This window comes from Porites lutea, chromosome 3 (genome assembly GCF_958299795.1).
Source record: "Porites lutea chromosome 3, jaPorLute2.1, whole genome shotgun sequence".
Lineage (NCBI taxonomy): Eukaryota > Metazoa > Cnidaria > Anthozoa > Scleractinia > Poritidae > Porites > Porites lutea.
Window position 1 is genome coordinate 19025457 of NC_133203.1, and position 18228 is coordinate 19043684.

Sequence of the window (18228 nt, forward strand, 5' to 3'; positions counted from 1 at the left end):
ACAAATCTTTGATTGGAAACAACTTGCCAGACGTAATCTCTCTTTCTTTGCATCTTTGGGGGAGTAAGACTCAATCCCAAACAAGCAAGACAATTGAATCAACTGCTAGCATATCACTGGCAGAACGATGGACGATTAAAGAAATTCACCAACATTTAAATTCTGTGCTGACTTATTCTCATCTTACAGATGTTTTTCTATTTAAACAATGATTTCAAGTGACCTCCATTCATTCTGCAGCCCAGAATGAGAGTTGCTGTAGCATCTTTTCTTTTTTTGTCCATTTTCAAAGACTTTTTGGTCTGATTTTGAACCTTTTTGGCACCTACTTACAAAGGATACAATACAATTATCACTGCACCACATTATCAGTAGGAGTAGTGACCACAAAATGCCCTTTTCCTCATTTACTTAATTATATGCTTATCATTCGTAAAGTTTATCTGTGAGTCTGTAGAGAAAACAAGACACCACCAAGTATGGGTGGGTGTAGCAATGGGCAGTAGGCTAGGACCAAACTACGCTTGTCTGTTCGTCAGCCACGTCGAAGAACAAATCTTCCAACAGTATCCTGGAAAGAAGCCTGACCTCTACAAACGATATATTGACTACATCACAGGCGCAGCTTCCTGCAGCAAGAACGAACTTGACAACTTTGCTGAATTTATCAACAAATTTCATCCAAGCCTTAAATTCACTTGGGCCATCAGTGACAATCAACTGCCTTTTCTAGATCTCCTGCTGAAACCAACACCCCAAGGACTAAGTCCTTCCATCCACTACAAAGAAACTGACTCACACTCATATCTTACAAACACTTTGTCACATCCCGTCCGATGCAAGAAGTAGGTCCCCTACAGCCAGTTTCTACGCCTCAAACAAATATGCAGTGTGGAGAACAACTGCAAGACCAAAAGCAAAGAAATGGAATCATTCTTCCTGCAATGTGATTATCCACTAGCAGTTTTAGATAGAGCCCTTCAACACGTTGACACTATCCCCCGAGATACAGCCTTACGACCACCTAAGGACGGACAATCCAACAGAGAAGTCATCCCTTTAATCTTAACATACAACCCCATCAACCACCATGTAAAGAACATCCTGTCAAGAAACTTTGACCGTTCAAAATCTGACCCTGAAACTAAGGAACTGTTTGATAACTCGCGAGTACTCAGCATGTACCGCCGCGACACCAACCTGCGTGATTCCTTGGTCAGCAGCAACCTTCAATCCGGCGCAAACACTGAGGATGAACCAAATGGAACTTTTCCCTGCCGTTGTCCACGATGCAAGACCTGTGCCCATACCAACCCAGCCTCCCAGAGCAACACCTCCGGTGGACCTCTGACCATACGGTAGAGGTTCTCATGCACGACAAGTAACCTCGTGTATATCACTTGTTGGGCATGCACTATGTCGTACGTTGGCGAAACCGGACGTAGGCTTGGAGACAGGTTCTGCGAACACCTCAGATCTGTCTCAAAGAAAGCTGACCTACCCGTTGCTAAACATTTTTCCTCCCCCGGTCACACAACAGATGATATGATGGTAATTGTTGTTCGAGCGGGTCTTCACAACAGCAGGGATAGACGTAGAGTGCAGGGCCGCCTAATTTTTAAAAAGAAACTCTACAGCAGCCCGGCATAAACATGGACTTCAATTTTATTTGAGCGAAAACTCTTCCAGCGCATGCTTCAAATGTTGCCACATTTGAATAAAATGACGCGCATTCAGTGTAACGGCATCTTCCACTGATGAAGGGACAGTAGTCCCGAAACATCTGGATTTTCAAACATTTTAGCGCTAAGAACACAAAGACAAATTTTAATTGTAATCACCACTAAGTATACATAGTTTGAAAAAAATGATTGTGGCAAAAAAATGAAACTGAATGACTTATTAGCGTTAACATTGAAACAACTGGCTTCATTATAACAAAAAAATGGTTTAAATCTCTTAAGAATTTTGTTTGAAATAGGTCTTGTTCTTTATCTTATTGCCTGATTAACTGCAATTTATATTTGTCATAATTGCTTAGTTTAAGTGTGAATAGTACTTGCTGTATTTTTTCGGTTACAGATACCCTGAATTTTTTAACTTGATTCTTTCAAGTTGATGACTGAAAATTTTGTATAAATACCCAGTTATAAGACGCAACCTCAATTTTGCGCTTTTTTCGCCATATTCACTTGCAAAACAATAGCATTCTCAGAGTTCCTAATTACAGTCATGTCAACTTTTTTAACAAAGGGAAAAAAAGTCACACACTTACAAGAACAAAGCAAAAAAAATCACACCTCTAAAAGATATATAGATAAATAGAGTATTCCTTCTTAGGAAACATTGCTTCTTTCTGAAGCTATGAATACTAATTGATCCAAATTCAGCTTTATAAGCATGTCTCAACTGGTTGAATGCTTGGTTGTAAAACTTCATCACAGTGATTTAGTTAAAGCATTCCTAAGTTTGAAAGAATCATGCCCAGTACTCATCATTCCTATGATATCAACTTTAAATTGAAAATAGTGGTGGAGGCTGAAAGTAGTTAACTAAAATTGGGAAATTGCACGCAAGTACAGAATATCTGAGTCAATGGTTCCCCAATGGCAAAACCAACAGCATGTGCTATTTACTGGCGAGCTTAAGATGACTGCCAAACATACATCACTGGGTCGGTACAGACCAAAAGATCCACATCTAGATCAACGCTTACCAGACTGGTTTAGCAATCAAAGTCAACGTATGATAAAAATTATTTTGTCTTCAATTTACACTAATTTAACAGTCTACATGATCACTGTTAACACACAACACATGTAAATACTCCATACTGTTTTATTTTTTACAGGACTTACAATTAAAAGCATGACACTCTGGTTAAAGGCGAGCAAACTCAGCTCTGATCCAGATTTCAAGGCATCTGTTGGATGGTACAACAACTAGAAACAAGCCACACTGTTTCAATCAGAGCAAAAACAACTTTGGCCCAGCACCTACCAGCAGACACGTGCTGAGGGCCCAGAGACGTCATGCATATGAGTTAAGCCACATCTTAAACATGGCAAAACTCCCATGCAATTTTAACTGCCAGCCACAACAACCCTGGAATTCACAACAGAATAAATCCAACTTTGTCGTGCGGTGGAGACAAGCACAATTTTACAGTCATACCGGCAGTTAAAGCCAACAGAGAAAAACTACTGCCAAAAGTCGCTTTCAAAGGTGTTCGTCAGCTGCGAATCCAAATACCACCAAGAATGCAGGTCTCGGTATGCAAAAAATGCTGGATGGATGAAGAAGGTATTTTTCTTTTCTTGTTTATTATTATTTAATACTATACATCAGCACAGTTTAGTTTTCGAGTTGTTAATAAGTTATTTTAAAATATTATTTCCTGTATGTTTTGAGTGCATAATAAAGTTACTAAATAAAACACCAAGTTTCAACAAAGACTAGAGGACCTAAAATACACAAGTGTGAATTTATCAGACTTTTGAATTTCTAAGGCTTACAATGAACTGTATGCACAGGGCTCAAAATAATTTCCAGAGACTCCGGACACATTGACCGGCCAAATTCATTTTAGCTTGGTCACGTATCATTTCTGGCCGGTCAAATTTATAAGCAAAATAACTCTTAAAACAGGGCCAATCAATTAAAACTGGCATTACATATTTCCAAAAAAGTCGTTGCTTAGAGTTTAAAGCACTCTAAAGCACTCAAAGTCAACAATAAAAATAAATTATCGTACACATTAAATTTGTCCAGAGCCTCCAAATAAAATGATTTCTTGTACATATCACAGTAACATCTTGATCCTAAAACACCGCCAGTAATCCATGTTACTCCCCATTACAAGGGGAGAAAATTTGTGTTCATCAAGAAAAGTAACTAATAAGAGTGAAAATATTTTTGCTTATGCAACTGGAAGTGCCTGAACCCTGATGTCTGTTGAATTGTACACAACAGTTCTAGTTGCATTTCACCCAGGTTTCAGCTCAAAGTTCCACAATTATACACAGTGACTCACTACATACTGATGTCAACTGAAACAACTGAACAGCATGGAAATTTTAATTTATTTCATTTTCTATACGATCGGATGGGTCTGGTCAACATGACAGGCAAGACGAAAGGTTGACCGGTCAACTCCCGCAGCAGTCAGGACATTGTCTGTTAACCACCTGTTATTCTACCTTCTAAGTAAATTGTTTCTTAAGATTTACAATAAACTATTCTCAAAACTGAGAATGTTTTGATGAAAGCGGTGTAAATCGAACGGAAACAGTGCATGGAACACTGCGTTTCCTGTTTTTACTCTCACCTATTGTATGGAATAAATGTGGAAATCTTCATTATGAATAGGTATATTTCAAAGAGCTACACGACGACCAAGAACTATTGACCAACAATATAGAGAGCAGGGGCAGCTGTCGTGTCAACTATTAATAGTTATATCAAACAAGAACTGCTAAAAAGCGTTTAAGTCTCACTTAGTGGAGATTAGATAAGGAACAAGACACTCTTAAAGTGTTAACTCGAGGCTGCATGCAGATTGGAAAAGAAATAAGGAGATAAATTCTTAAGGAGCCAGTGTGCAGCCAGGCATAGGTTACACAGTGACTACTGGCTGCCTTATGGTTCAAAGAATAACCAGTCTAAACTTAAACTGGAAAAAGATTATGGTTCAATTGTTACAGTTTATTAATGTAAAGTGAAAATTTCCAATGATGTCTGGGCAATAATTCTGTAATTTCAACAAATCTTCCACAATCAAAGGCAATACCACGAGGCAAAGATCGAGACCTTGCATATTTACAACTTCAAGGTAACATCAGTGAAGACATTGGCATGAAAAATAAATACACATTTCCAATACTAGAGAACTTCAAAAGTAAATAGACTAGTTCAATTTGTAGACTAGTACTTTCCATTGGCCGATGACTGCTGCAAGTAGAGTCTATGACAATAGAGTACAATTCTACACTTACAAAGTAACACATCTATGACACAAACATAACATCAGAAGAGTAGTTGAAGTTGGTTCTAGTAGTTGAAGGTTAAAAATCTTTGATATCTTGAGTATTCATAAAGTGCAACGCAACTTCACATCTCAAAAACTGCGAAAATCTATCAATTAAATACATACAACCAGGCGAACCTGCAATGTCGAATATATCTAACCATAGCGTTCCACTAATTGCATCAATATTGTGAGAAACATAATGCCTCAAATAATACAGCATGAAAGAGGATTTCCCCTGCTATAATATTTTCACGTACACATCCAAATACGCATACGTATGAATACAAGGGTGATTCAGGGAAAATTACATCATTGCCAAAAAGCCATACTAGAACATGATCAACTATGGGCATCACCTCAATCATTGCCAAAAATAAACCACACGCTCATCATGAGTCTCATTTGCATACAATGAAAGTCATCACAATTCTTATTCCCAAGTTTCCACGGTTGCCGCTAGCAATGCCTGGGACCACAACCGTCGTTTTCTGTACATAATACAAACCAAACAAAGGGCTTGCAGATTATGAGTCTCGAGACTACTAACTAATGATTGATTAATTAACAAATGGTAAAGTGCTGCCCACAACCATCCAGTTATAGTCTCTTGCTTCTTGAGTGCTAAGCAAACCTCTCAAGTGCATCCATAACTCGATGGTTCTGACACTCCTAACGATCTCCAATGCCATTTTCACGACAGACTCACAGCTGTAAACACTTTTAGCCGGCCGTTGAAAGAAGACGGGTTGGTGCTTCTCGTCTGCTGAGAAGCTGATTTGACAGAGGTTATTTATCACGGGCTTCCTATCACATTGCTGCGAAAATTGCGAGCAAAATTAAACGTTCCTTCACGAAGCTTTGAAGCGTGTGATACTCTTCGAGTGAACAGTAACTTAAACCTTTCACTTGCAAAGATTTAGCAAACTTTCCACATTTCAAAATGCACGTAAGCTCATAGAAAGTAACCTTAAGTTTAAGCTTAATTTCACGCTAAGAGTATTTACCGAAAATATTTTTATTTGGATAAGGTTTGGAGACCTCTACAAATTATTTATATAAATGAAAAGACTAACTATTTCCTATGTCATTAACATTCTCGAAAGCTCTTACCGTAAACAAGTGTCGCCATCAAGCTTTAATACTTTACTGAATTGAAATCAGCTCAAACCTTTGGTTGTGTTCAAAGCTGTTCATTCGACCTTCACGTGCACGTGTCTTGGTGCTCTGTGAATGAGATGAAATAGGCTATTTAAAATACAAATTTGCAGAAGAACTCATTTCAAAAGACTTACCAACGTTTTATCATAAAGCGATGAATATTCACCTCCCAGAAATTGCAAGCATCTCGCTGGCGACTCGCTGGTGCAGAGGCTCCAGCTTTCTTCGCGTGTAAACGAATCCTACTTCGTTCTCATTTCACTAACAGAGCGCGGTCGAAAGTTTTTGGCAGATCCATGCTCCGACGTTCATTCTTTGAAATACGCAAAAAAAGACCAAAACGATTGTTTCACGTTGGCATACCGATGCAGAAGGCGCAAGAAATCTCCTTACTCTTCTCCCATCTGTAATCGACCAATCACGTTGCACGGGTAAACAATAAACAATTGCCTACTTTTTACTGGGCTGTCTGTGGCAAATGCCTAGCAAGTACGTGGTAACCCTGTGGCAGACGATCCGGAAAAATAACCGTGTGGCACGAAATTGTAAATCATAAATAACCTTCCGATGTAAGGACTCTGAAATTTGAGTATTGGCAAAGTAGAATTGCAGAGCGAGACTAGTTTAAAGTAAAGAAACATTCAAATGGATTGGTTTGCTCGAAGTTGCGTTTAACATCAATCAATGCAGATAACCGAAACATAGTTACTGCCAGGGCATGATAAAAAACTGAACTCTATTTTTGTAGGATCCACTTGGCTATCTAATATTTCAAAGTGGTAGCCAATCCCATTAACTCCAAGCCCTGCATCCCCAGAAAATAAAATATACTAACGAAACAAAACAAGGAGAAACAGAACAAACAAGGAGAAAACGGCCGGTTTACTCGATGTTATTTTAGAGTTGAGATCCTCCAAATTTAGAAAATTTTGAACCCACATCATTCTAACAGGTAATCAAAAGTGAGCAAAGAGGACCCCTACATATTTACTTGGAAAACCAAGGTGGCGTTCGCTATTGACAGAGTTTCCTTGTGAAATATATGTGTCATTTTGCACAATCGTTTATAGTACCTGTATTAGTTGCAATCTCACTCCCTGATAGAGCGGTTTTCATTTGAGTGTCGAAAAGTAATTGGTTTTGCACTTTCTACACGATCCGATTGGCTTAAAAGATTCGCGCCACCTTTTCATCCAATCAGAAGTAAAACCAAAGCCAATTGTGACGCGCTCGCATGCATTTTCCCGCGCTTTGCGTCAGCCACATGTAATTACGTCGAGTTTTGATTGGTTCAATGTATTGTCTGTGTCCTATGTGATTGGCCAGAGTTAATTACTTTGGTTTTGGTTTTACGACACTCAAACGAAAACCACTCTAACATGCAATTACATGAACTCATTTTGACGCAAATTTAAATTTGTTAAGCCCGGGCTTAGCAGTTACACCCCTGTCAGCGCTGAAGTCTGTCTGGGAATTTTTCTCTTCTGGTCACCCTTGCGGTAAACTTTAACAAAAAAATTATTGGTGCGTTATATGAAACGTCTGAGCTAAGATAACAACAACTAATAGTATTTTGAAATCGTAGAAGAGCCCTCGTTTCCACTTCTGTCTTCTCCCACTTATGACCCCTTAGGGAAAGGAATGATCGTGTCTTCTAGTCTTCTAGACCTGCTTTGACAATCATATCTCTTATATTCAGTTAGGACCTAGTATAAGGAGCTGAAGTGGCACTTGCAGACAGTTTTTACCATCGTGCGACTACGAAGCAAGGGTACCCAAGGTCAATTTTCGGAAAATATCTGTTCGGAAGACGATTTGAAGTCTAGAATTTTTGGAACATTTGTTGTAAAATTTCTTGCTTGCCTGCCTCTCCTAGGATTTTCGAACTTCTAAAAAATGGTATAATTGCCCATTTTTTTACGGATTTTTACCCTAAAAAGGTCACCTAGAATTTTCGGGAGCCTTTTTTCTGCCTGAAATTTTCGAAAAGGTATAAGTTTTGATCCCTATAATTTTCGCATCACTAGACTTTAAGCTAGGAAATCCGATCCGATGAAAACTTTTTAGGGGATAAAATATGCCCATATCTACCGTTTAAATACTAAAATAAGTTTAACAATGCTATGTTTAAGTGGTTTTGTACTATATTCACATTGGCTGCCCCTGACGAAGAGGGACCTGCATTTGGCATAAGAAATACTTTCCTTAATCTCCTTACAAAACTTAATTAATCCATCAGTTATCACAATCGTTCGCACTAAAACCTTGAAACTTAGGGTAATTCCATACCTTCACTAAAAAAGAATGCGTCACAAAACAAGCTTTCTGTTTCTTTTCTTCATGATCTCAATAAGCACAACGTACAGCTAAACGTATACAGCGGGATCAAACTAACCATAGCGAAATCAATATTATTGATGCAGATGTCGATGTTGGTACTGATGCTACTACCCGGTTGCTACTCATGGACAGCAAGAGATAATGAGCTACCAGTACGATAAACGGAACGTTTTGTAATTACTCTATCTGCTGGATAGGCAAATTCACTTGCAAATAACAGCCGTAGCCAGGTGACCTTTAATTTTCGGACCAAAATACCTTCGACTTTGAAGGAGGATTTTTTTGGGGGGGGGAGGGAGGGGTTGACGCGATTGTTTTAAGCACTTTTTGGAATGCACATATTTTTCGAGATTGGCAAAGGTCATTATTAGGATACTACAACCATTGGTTTTTTTTTTTCTTTCATTAGGATTCAATCATTTTTTTGTTCACTTCTTGAATTTTTATCTCCTTATTCGTTTTCTCAATACTCCGTTACTCGCTACTCGTTACTGCGTTACTCCCTTTAGTAACACCCCCGCAAAAATACGTTTCCACAAACAGCAATTACGCAAACATTTTCCCCGCAAAAATTCCTCCAGAGTAAATTTTTTCTGTTATCAATGCTGAGTACGTACTGGGTACTTTCTGAAAATTGCAAAACTTGTAAGGAGAGTTTCACGCATTCTTTATTTGCCTCGAATTTATTTACATGGAATTTGCATTGAGATGTTTTAGTTCTTTTAAATTGTATACATTACACTCCATTGTTGTCTTTTAAAAGAATAGGGTATGCCTGTTTCAAACGTCGTGCTACTGCCGTGCTAAGCTGGCTTGACTGTAGTTCGACTACGGATTTTGCGTTTTTTGGGGAAATCAAAAAACGGATCAAAAATCTATAAAATCCACACTCGGGGTGCGTTTCAATACTAAAATCCAAATCAGTGTTTGTATCAGAATCTATAGACTGCGAGCAGTCTCTCTTTTTCTTCACATTTAGTAAGGGGAGTGCACGCGCGGGCGAGCCTTGAGCGGCGAAGCCGATAGACGCGAGAAACGAGGGCGGCAGATCAGTCACACGCGTGGTCATTTGCGCGTCTCGGGCGTTTTGCTGGACGAACCAACAAAAAAGAGAGACTGCTTATAGTCTACAGAATCTAATGTCGAATAATTTCCGTAGAACGGCTGTTCTGAAAAAAAAAATGTGAATTGCAAACTAAAGCTTCACTCCTAATAAATCTACCCTACCCCCCAAAAATTAGAGCGTTACATCCGCTAGAAGACTTAAAACCACTTTTTAAAATTATCTATACATTTGTCTGTAAGAACGTTTCGGAAAAATTACAGACAAATATGTCGAAAATCTAAAGCAAGCCTCTGGAGAGATTTAAGCACAGGTACGCCCCAAAAAAATTTAGTAAAATGCTTTGTTTTGTAGCTTCAATTTACAGGTCTTTTTTTTTTTTTTTTTTTTCAGAACAGCCGCTTTACGGAAATTAATCGACATTAGATTCTCATACAAACACTGTAATTTCTCACAGGTTTGCTTACTTCTCAAGATGGCGTCGAAAACCGTCACAACGTCTATACATACAAACACACTTTGTAGTGAATGTAAATGTGAGGGGCAAAACAGTACAATCTCAATTAACCATAAGGTTGTGATAAAAAAGGCTAAATTATTGTGCATCGAGATCAGTGTACGTGTGATAGGAATTATATACAAATTCACGTAAACATAGTGCATAACGTTCGCACCGACGACTGTGAAGAGTAATAGCATCATCAGGACCAGAAAAAAAAAATCGATCGTTTAATATATTTACACTTTCAAAGTACGTGCCGATGAACTAAGACTTATCACTATTTTAGAAGCCATATTATAAGCAACCACTTGAGAAATTACAGTTTCCATGGGAATCTAATATCGATTAATTTCGGGTGTCTAGAAAACGACGACCTAGAAAACGAAGACCTACGACCTAGAAAACGACGACCTATAAAACGACGACCGGGATGGGGTAGTTCGAAGGATTAAGGGTTTAGAGGGGTACAGAAGGTGGGAAATAAGAGAACGATAGGAGGGAATTATGAAGGGGTCAGAGGTGGGCGAAGAAGGAAAATTACAGAAATATAGTAAATATTATTTGTAAAAAAACGGCTAAGGGTATGAAGCCAAGGAATAAAACGGTGGAAATGGAAACGCAAGGTACGCGAGGTCTCCCCTCTGTTTCGTTTATCAAACAAGCATTGCCTGTTATTGGATAGATTTATTCGAGGACAAGAATTGTATTAGCTTATTGTGTTTCAAACCAGTTTTCAGTAGAATCGAAGTGAGAAAGACAATAATTTACAGTCTGTCTATAAATCCGCTTACCTGAAGAATCTGTTAAAAGAATTTGCTAACCTGTAAAGTGCGATTGTTGTAACGACCCGCCACATAAGTAAGTTTACATTGAAGTTTTCTGAATTTAGCTACGAAATTAAGATGATTTGTGTTTGTTCTGATTGAGAATTATAAATGTATTTCTTTGAGATCGAATAATTATTAAAGCTTGGTGGTCATTTGAGCCAACCAGTTCCTAAGGAAACACCCTCCCCCTCTATAACTGGCTGGGGTGGTGTCCAATAAAGTGCTTACCAAGAGAGGATAACTTCTCTTGGTGTTTACTGATTAAAAGTATATCGGGTTAGTTTCATGAGCGATCGCGGAGTGTGTTAATGAAAAGAGGTCTGGGGAACAAAGTATTTGTAAAAGTTAAAATTTGGGAAATTTTCACATTTAGGCGGAGATGCTCGATTGATTTATTGATTAACGTAAACCTTCGTTACATGTACCCAGTGAGATACCTACATCTATTGTTCTTGCGTTATTTTCATACCGCGGTTTATAAAACCGTCTCACGCATTTTTAAACAGCAGTTACAGAGTGCCTAGTATGGTCGCAGGAGCTATTGTTTTGTCTTGGACATTGCATTGTACATTACGTGAAAGTGATGGAAGAATTAAAGATGAAGCGAAGTGAAATTTTTAATTTTGCTCTGCAGCGTTGTCTCTATTTCACATGATGTAATAATTTATTTGTGAACAATTCAAAAAGTTCTACAGGAGATCTCACTGCATATATACCACGCTATTGGACCTGTGAGGAAAGAGAAACTCCTAGGATGATACGATTCAAATCTTACGGACCTTACGGTTCAAATACAGTTCAAATCTGATAACATGTCAACCTTCATTGTGTCCCACACAATATTTCACAATTTTCGTTACCGGTATGCTACAGTTTCATGTTTGGAAAGGTACGAGAAAATGTTGAAGCCCTTCTTTCTTTATTTTCAAAATATAAACTGTCTGTTTACGGTATTGAGCTGAGAACAAAAACGGCACGCCTGATTTATTTCCTGTTTGATTTAGGTGGGCTTGAACTTCCCGCTATAAAGGGACTCGCCAGTGAGGCAGTGTCTATTATTTAGGTCATTTAGATTTAATGGGAATTTGTTTAAATTGATATCAGGATAATAAATAGGTCAAAGCAAAGCTTTTGCTTCCAGTGGTCAGTCAGGTTGAATCATGTCTTCATTGACCATACTAAAGGAAAATTTGTCCTGAGAAACTTTTTTAGTGGAGCTCTCACGCGCGCGCAAAGGGAGCACAATTGGTAACAAATTTGGTTACTTTTGGATGGGCGCCATTCCATTCAATCAAAACGTCTGGTTTAAATTTTCGGCCACTTCCATGCAGTACCGAATGGAACAGCATTTTCGCAATATATACCTAAACTTTCGAAAATCATCGGGAAGTTTTCTTTCCGTATTCAACTTGCTCCCGAATGTCTAAAATTTCTGGTCGAATGGTTCGCATTTCGGAAAAGTTTCAGGAAGTCTGGGAACTTTTCCGGGAAAATACTGTACCAATTGCCGCTGTTTCCAAAGTTTCTTAAGTTTTGGGTGAATGCAAAGCGCCCAAAATGCATCCAAGAAATTTTGGTTCCGACAGAATCGTCCGCACGTACTACGATGTGCAAAATAGTGTGCTGCACGTGAAAATTAGGCCTATTGACCTTAGCATTACTTATGACTAGCGCCGGGTAACTAGCGGCTAGGAGGGATTTGCGTGGGTGTTTGGCACGTTTGATAAGATTAGGGGCCGACCATTTAACTCTTGAGGGGGGGGGGTGATTTTGAACAAGAAAATTCCTGCAAGCGCTTGTCGGAAGAAAAAATTTGCATGCAGCTCAAATGTAATAGAAAGCTTATGGGAAAAAAAAGGGAAAAATATCCTGCCCACCAGATTTCTAGAAAAAAGAATTCTCGATGACCAGAAATCCCCCCCCCCCACTCAAGAGTTAAATAGTTGGCCCCTTACACTGAGATTTGCTATGAATATGCTATTTTGGTTTTGTCCGGGGATGGGGCATTCCGCACACTTCTATTAAGCCCTCTCCCCCTCCCCGCGGTTTTTTATAGGTCGTCGTTTTCTGGGTCGTAGGTCTTCGTTTTGTGATCGTCGTTTTCTAGACACCCATTAATTTCCGTAAAACGGCTCTTCCAAAAAAATTTCAGTACTCGGTAGAGTTTCTCAAGCAGTAAATGTGTTTAAATATCTCCACACACCCTTACAACAATGGATTTTACAACCACAACTCTTACCAGGAGTAGTAAATCGATGAAAATCGATTGAAATCGATTACACGCTTGTTTCGTTTATCGCTTTATCTTGATTTCTACTCATTTCTTAATTTTGTATCGGAAGATCTCGAGTCTGTTCATCTGTTCACTCAAAAATGAAAACTGAATTCATGCAAACAGTAAATTTGTTGACAACTTAGTTGATACTTGCCTGCGAGGACTGAATGTGATTAAACCAAACCGTTTTCGATATTATGTACAAAATAAAGGGTTTCAGAGACAAGGTTGTATTTGTAATGGTTTCTACATTTCACATTTTCATGTTTGCTCATAAGTTGTTCAGGTTGTTACTCCCGGATGCGTTTTCTTAGTTCTACTATCTAAATCATGCCACAAATACAGTGGCGCCCTTCCGTTATAAATCCTTCAAACCATGAAAAATCGATAACATCGATTTAAAACGGCAAATGACTTTATCGATTTTCACCGATTTCCGTTATCAATAAATAAAAATCACTTAATTCCTATCGATTTTTATCCATACCCATTTTTACTGATTCACTACTCCGAGCTCTTACAATCACAGGACTTATAACAAAGGGTACTCAAACAACGCCTCTTGAATCAGAGGTCTTACAACTAGGACTCTTACAACCAGGCCTCTTACAAACAGGCATCTTTTAACCAGGGTACTTACAACAAGAACTCTTAAAACCAGGACTCTCAAAACAAGGACTCTTAAAACCAAGGGCCTTACAACCAGGGCCTTTACAACCAGGCGTCTTACAAAGAGGATTCTTACTAAAACGGGTCTTACAATCAGGATTCTTACAACAAGGACTTTTACAACCAGGGGTCTTACAACCTGAGGTCTTACAACCAGGACTCTTACAACCATATCAAAATATCTGCGGTACGAAGTTTAGCAGATATTTGTTTTCTGCACGTTCTGAATTTGGTATTTTCATTGTGTTTTCAATGAAGTGTTCGGTAGTTACGTAATACGTGTTAATTGCGTTTCATATATAAGTTGCTGTCAGTCAGTACGTTCTTCCTTCGGGTCTGCAACGCCACACGCTACAACACTGTTCTTTTATTTTGATGTTATGGATTTTATTTTCATGTTTTTCTGTATGTGTTCCCCTTTTTTCAGTGCGGGGATTTTGGTCATTTGAGTTCCACGTGCTTGAAGCCTGCGGATTCTTCGAAGAGTAGCTCTCGACGCGATTGACTAGATGGCGACTCGTCGACCTGTGATGAAGTTGAGTGTGATTTAATTCTCTTATTGTCTTCTTGTGGCGACGAGTTTAGTGCGAAAGGCGGAAGCAGTGGCGTGAAAGGTCGCTTGGAATCTTCGTTTAACTTTTGGGTCGAGACTTTAGATGCACCAGATTTTGTCCTTGATATTATTAGGCGCGGTTACATATTGCCGTTTGCCGAGTACCCCTCGCAGTGCTTTTTGAAGAACAATAGATCAGCTCTTCAGCATCCGGAATTTGTCGCTGATGCTATTAGCGACCTTTTAAGTAAGGCTGCATTGTTGAGCACGAATTCCCCCCGTATTGTGTTAATCCTTTGACAGTCGCTGTTGGGAAGAAGCTTCGCCTGGTTATCGATCTGAGACACGTAAACAATTATTTAGTAAAACCTATATTCAAGTACGAGGACTTACGATCGCTTTCTCAAGTTCTCGATGAAGGACACTGGTTTTTCTCTTGGGACCTTAAGTCCGGTTACCACCATGTCGATATTTGTCTCGACCACCAAGAGTACCTTGGTTTCGCGTGGCCTTTTTCTGGCGTCGTCAGATATTTTTCCTTTACAGTACTGCCTTTCGGGTTAAGTAGCGCTTGCTTTTGTTTTACCAAGTTAATGCGCCCGTTAGTTAGGCGTTGGCGTTCTATGGGACTCAACAGTTTCATTTATTTGGACGATGGTTTCGGGAGTCGACCAGACAAATGTTCTGCCGTGGCAGCTAGCTTAATTCAACGTAAAGAGCTCTCTTCATCTGCTCTTCTTTGTAACGAGGAAAAGTCTCACTGGGATCCAGTTCAAACTGGCGAATGGCTAGGCTTCGTTATTGATACTATTTTAATGTGTTTCCAATTCCCGAGAAGAAAGTTCTCAAGCTTAAAGGCTTGCTAGATTCTGCGATTCAGGATGGATTCTCTTCATTTCGCGAGTTAGCGAGAACAGCAGGCACTCTCATTTCAGCTGCGTTACCTGTTGGTCCAATTTCTCGTCTTTTGACCAGACAAATGTACTTCGCCATTGAAACCAGATCGCCTTGGGATGACATAATTCATTTTCCTCCGAGCCTTTTACAAGAACTGAAATTTTGGTTTTGCAACATCGACTGCTTAAACGGCTATTCTATTAGGCCACCGTTCGCTACGCATACCGTTGTATTTTCCGATGCTAGCGATGTAGCGTTCGGAGGATTTTCGGCTACTTTAGACGGCTCCGTCGTTAGCGGCATGTAGGAGAGCGAGGATATCGGCCAAAGCTCTACTTTTCGCGAGCTGAAAGCAATTTTTTACGTGTTGCTTTCTTACGTGGCTCAGCTGAAACACAAGAGAGTTAAAATCTTCACTGATAATCAGGCCGCCGCCAGAATAGTTGCTATCGGAAGCTCCAAATCTCACCTCCAGGCCCTGGCTATGGATATTTTCAATCTTTGTCTTGCCAACAGCATCGTTCTCGAAGCCCAGTGGATCCCTAGGTCTCTTAATGAAAGAGCAGATCTTTTTAGCAGATTTATTGATAAAGACGACTGGTCCATCAATCCCTCGGTATTTCGACTTGTCGACCCTAAATGGGGCCCTCACACAATTGATCGCTTTTCGTCCTATTACAATGCCCAGCTTCCGAGGTTCAACTCTAAATTTGCTTCCCCAGGTTGCAGCGGTGTGGACGCCTTGGCTCAGGTTTGGCGACATGAGAATAACTGGGTTTGCCCTCCGGTGGGTGCCATTGTGCCTTCAGTTAGGGCTCTCTCTCGTCCTGCTCCGGTTACGGCACTTTGATCGTTCCACAATGGCCTTCTGCCTATTTTTGGCCTTTTTTGCACGACAACGCCTCCCAGTTCAAGTCTTTTGTTAAAGAAGTGTTTGAGCTTCCTTGTAATTGAAGACCTCTTGCTGAAGGGTCCAGGACAGAAGCAGATTTACAAAGCGCGTCCGTCGGTGTTCTGCGGCTGCCCGAAATTTAAAATGTTAGCTTTGCGGATAGATTTTAGGTGAGCTTTCCCATTTTTGTCTCCCCTTACAGCTCATTATTGTAGGTGTTTTAGGTTTATCTTTGGCAGTGTATTTTTGCCTGATTTGGCGGTGTATTTTTTGCCTGATTTGGCAGCGTCTTCTTGGCTCGGAGTTCGATGTCCCCTTCACCACGCAGTTGGCCTGTTTTGGCGCCGTCAGTTGGCGTTATTTTATGTTTTATTTTATTGGTCTACATTTGTTTTATTGAATGTTTGCTGCTATTTTTTTACTGTTTTTTTTTTACAGCATTATCGGGCCCAGCCAGTTCGGCTTCCGCTTGTCGTTGTTTCTCATTACATGTCGTTTTTACGCTGTAGTACTTTCCGTGCTGCATGATTATGATGCAGCATCATATTTTCTACTGTATTATAATTTTAAATGTTTTGCCTTTTCCTGCCTACTTTTATTTTATTTTTTAGATGTTCTCCAATCCGGGATTTGGGGTGAAGCGAATTCTTTGGCCGATCCATCCTTGCGCAAGCTTGTTCCAGACCTTCTCCATTTACAGTTTGAGTCCAAGGCTCCCTCTACCGTGCAGAAGTATAGATCTGGCTGGATCAGATGGCGTGAATGGGCAGATTCTAAGATTGGCGTTTCAGTTATTCCAGCGAAGCCACTGCACATTGCTCTCTTTATCAGCGAACTTACTGCTGTTTCTATTTCTAATAATACGGGGATATCTCCTATAGAGTCAGTTGTTTATTGTATTAAGTGGGGTCATAGTCTGGCCGGTATTGTAGAATGCCCTACTGGTCACCCCCTTGTTAAGTCGTCCTTGGAGGGTGCAAGAAGGAAGCTTGCTCGTCCTGTTCAACCCAAAGAGCCTTTATCCGTTGACACAGTTTTAAAGATCGCTGAATATTATATTTCTAGTAGTTCGCTTGCCGTTATTCGTTTTCTTTTCGTCCTCTTGGTTGGCTTTGCTGGGTTTTTTCGTATGGACGAAATTCGCAATTTGACAGTTAGAGATGTCTCAATTTTCAACGAGTACATGTCAGTTTTTATTCCTAAACGCAAAATGATCAGTATAGAGAAGGGCATACGTCCTTTCTAGCTAGGTCTCATAAGGCTACTTGCCCAGTTTCTATCACCGAAAGGTTACTTAAGCTTTTCCCTTCAACTTGTGAGTCATCTTCGCCCCTCGTTAGGCGAATAGTTAAAACTAAGTCTAGGGAGTGTTTTCATGCTTCTAGAGGAGTTTTATATTCAACGCTAAGAGACGAATTTAAGAAATTTGTTAAACCATTTGTAGGTGACATTGCTCTTTACGGCACGCACAGTATAAAGTCTGGTGCCGCCTCAAATCCTGCTTGTCGGAGTGTTTCCGCTGATCTGCTAGATATGCATGCTGGCTGGAAATGTGCCACTTCAAAGAACAGATACATTAAGCACACCATTAGTGATCGCTTAAAAGTTGCTCAAACTATTGCTATTTGGTTTTCGTTTGTTTATTACAATTATTTAGGTTATTAGTAGTCTTGGCGGGGGACTTAAGTCGTGCCTGGCCCGCCCCAGATTTCCTATCCCTTTTTCCCCACGGGGTTTTTTAGGTTAGGTTTTTTCTGGCCCCCCTGGCACGGCTTACTCTATTTGACGTTTTCATTTCTATTTTGTACTAGTTGTTTGCATTTTCTTTAATTAAGTGGCGTTATGGCGTTACCGCACAGGCCATATCCAATATTCTCAGTAATTTGCTGCATTTGTGGTTATATTTATATAGGTTAGTGCAGAAAGGTCTTACAACCAGAACTCTTCAAACAAGGGATATTACAACCAGGACTCTTAACACCAGGACTCTTACAACAAGGGGTCTTAGAAAAACGCGTCTTAC

General features: G+C 39.7%; 1 pseudogene; it reads left to right on the forward strand.

Moving 5' to 3' along the window:
- Positions 1-495: 495 nt before the first annotated feature.
- Positions 496-17870, forward strand: LOC140931811 (uncharacterized; annotated as a pseudogene).
- The last annotated feature ends 358 nt before the right edge of the window (positions 17871-18228 follow it).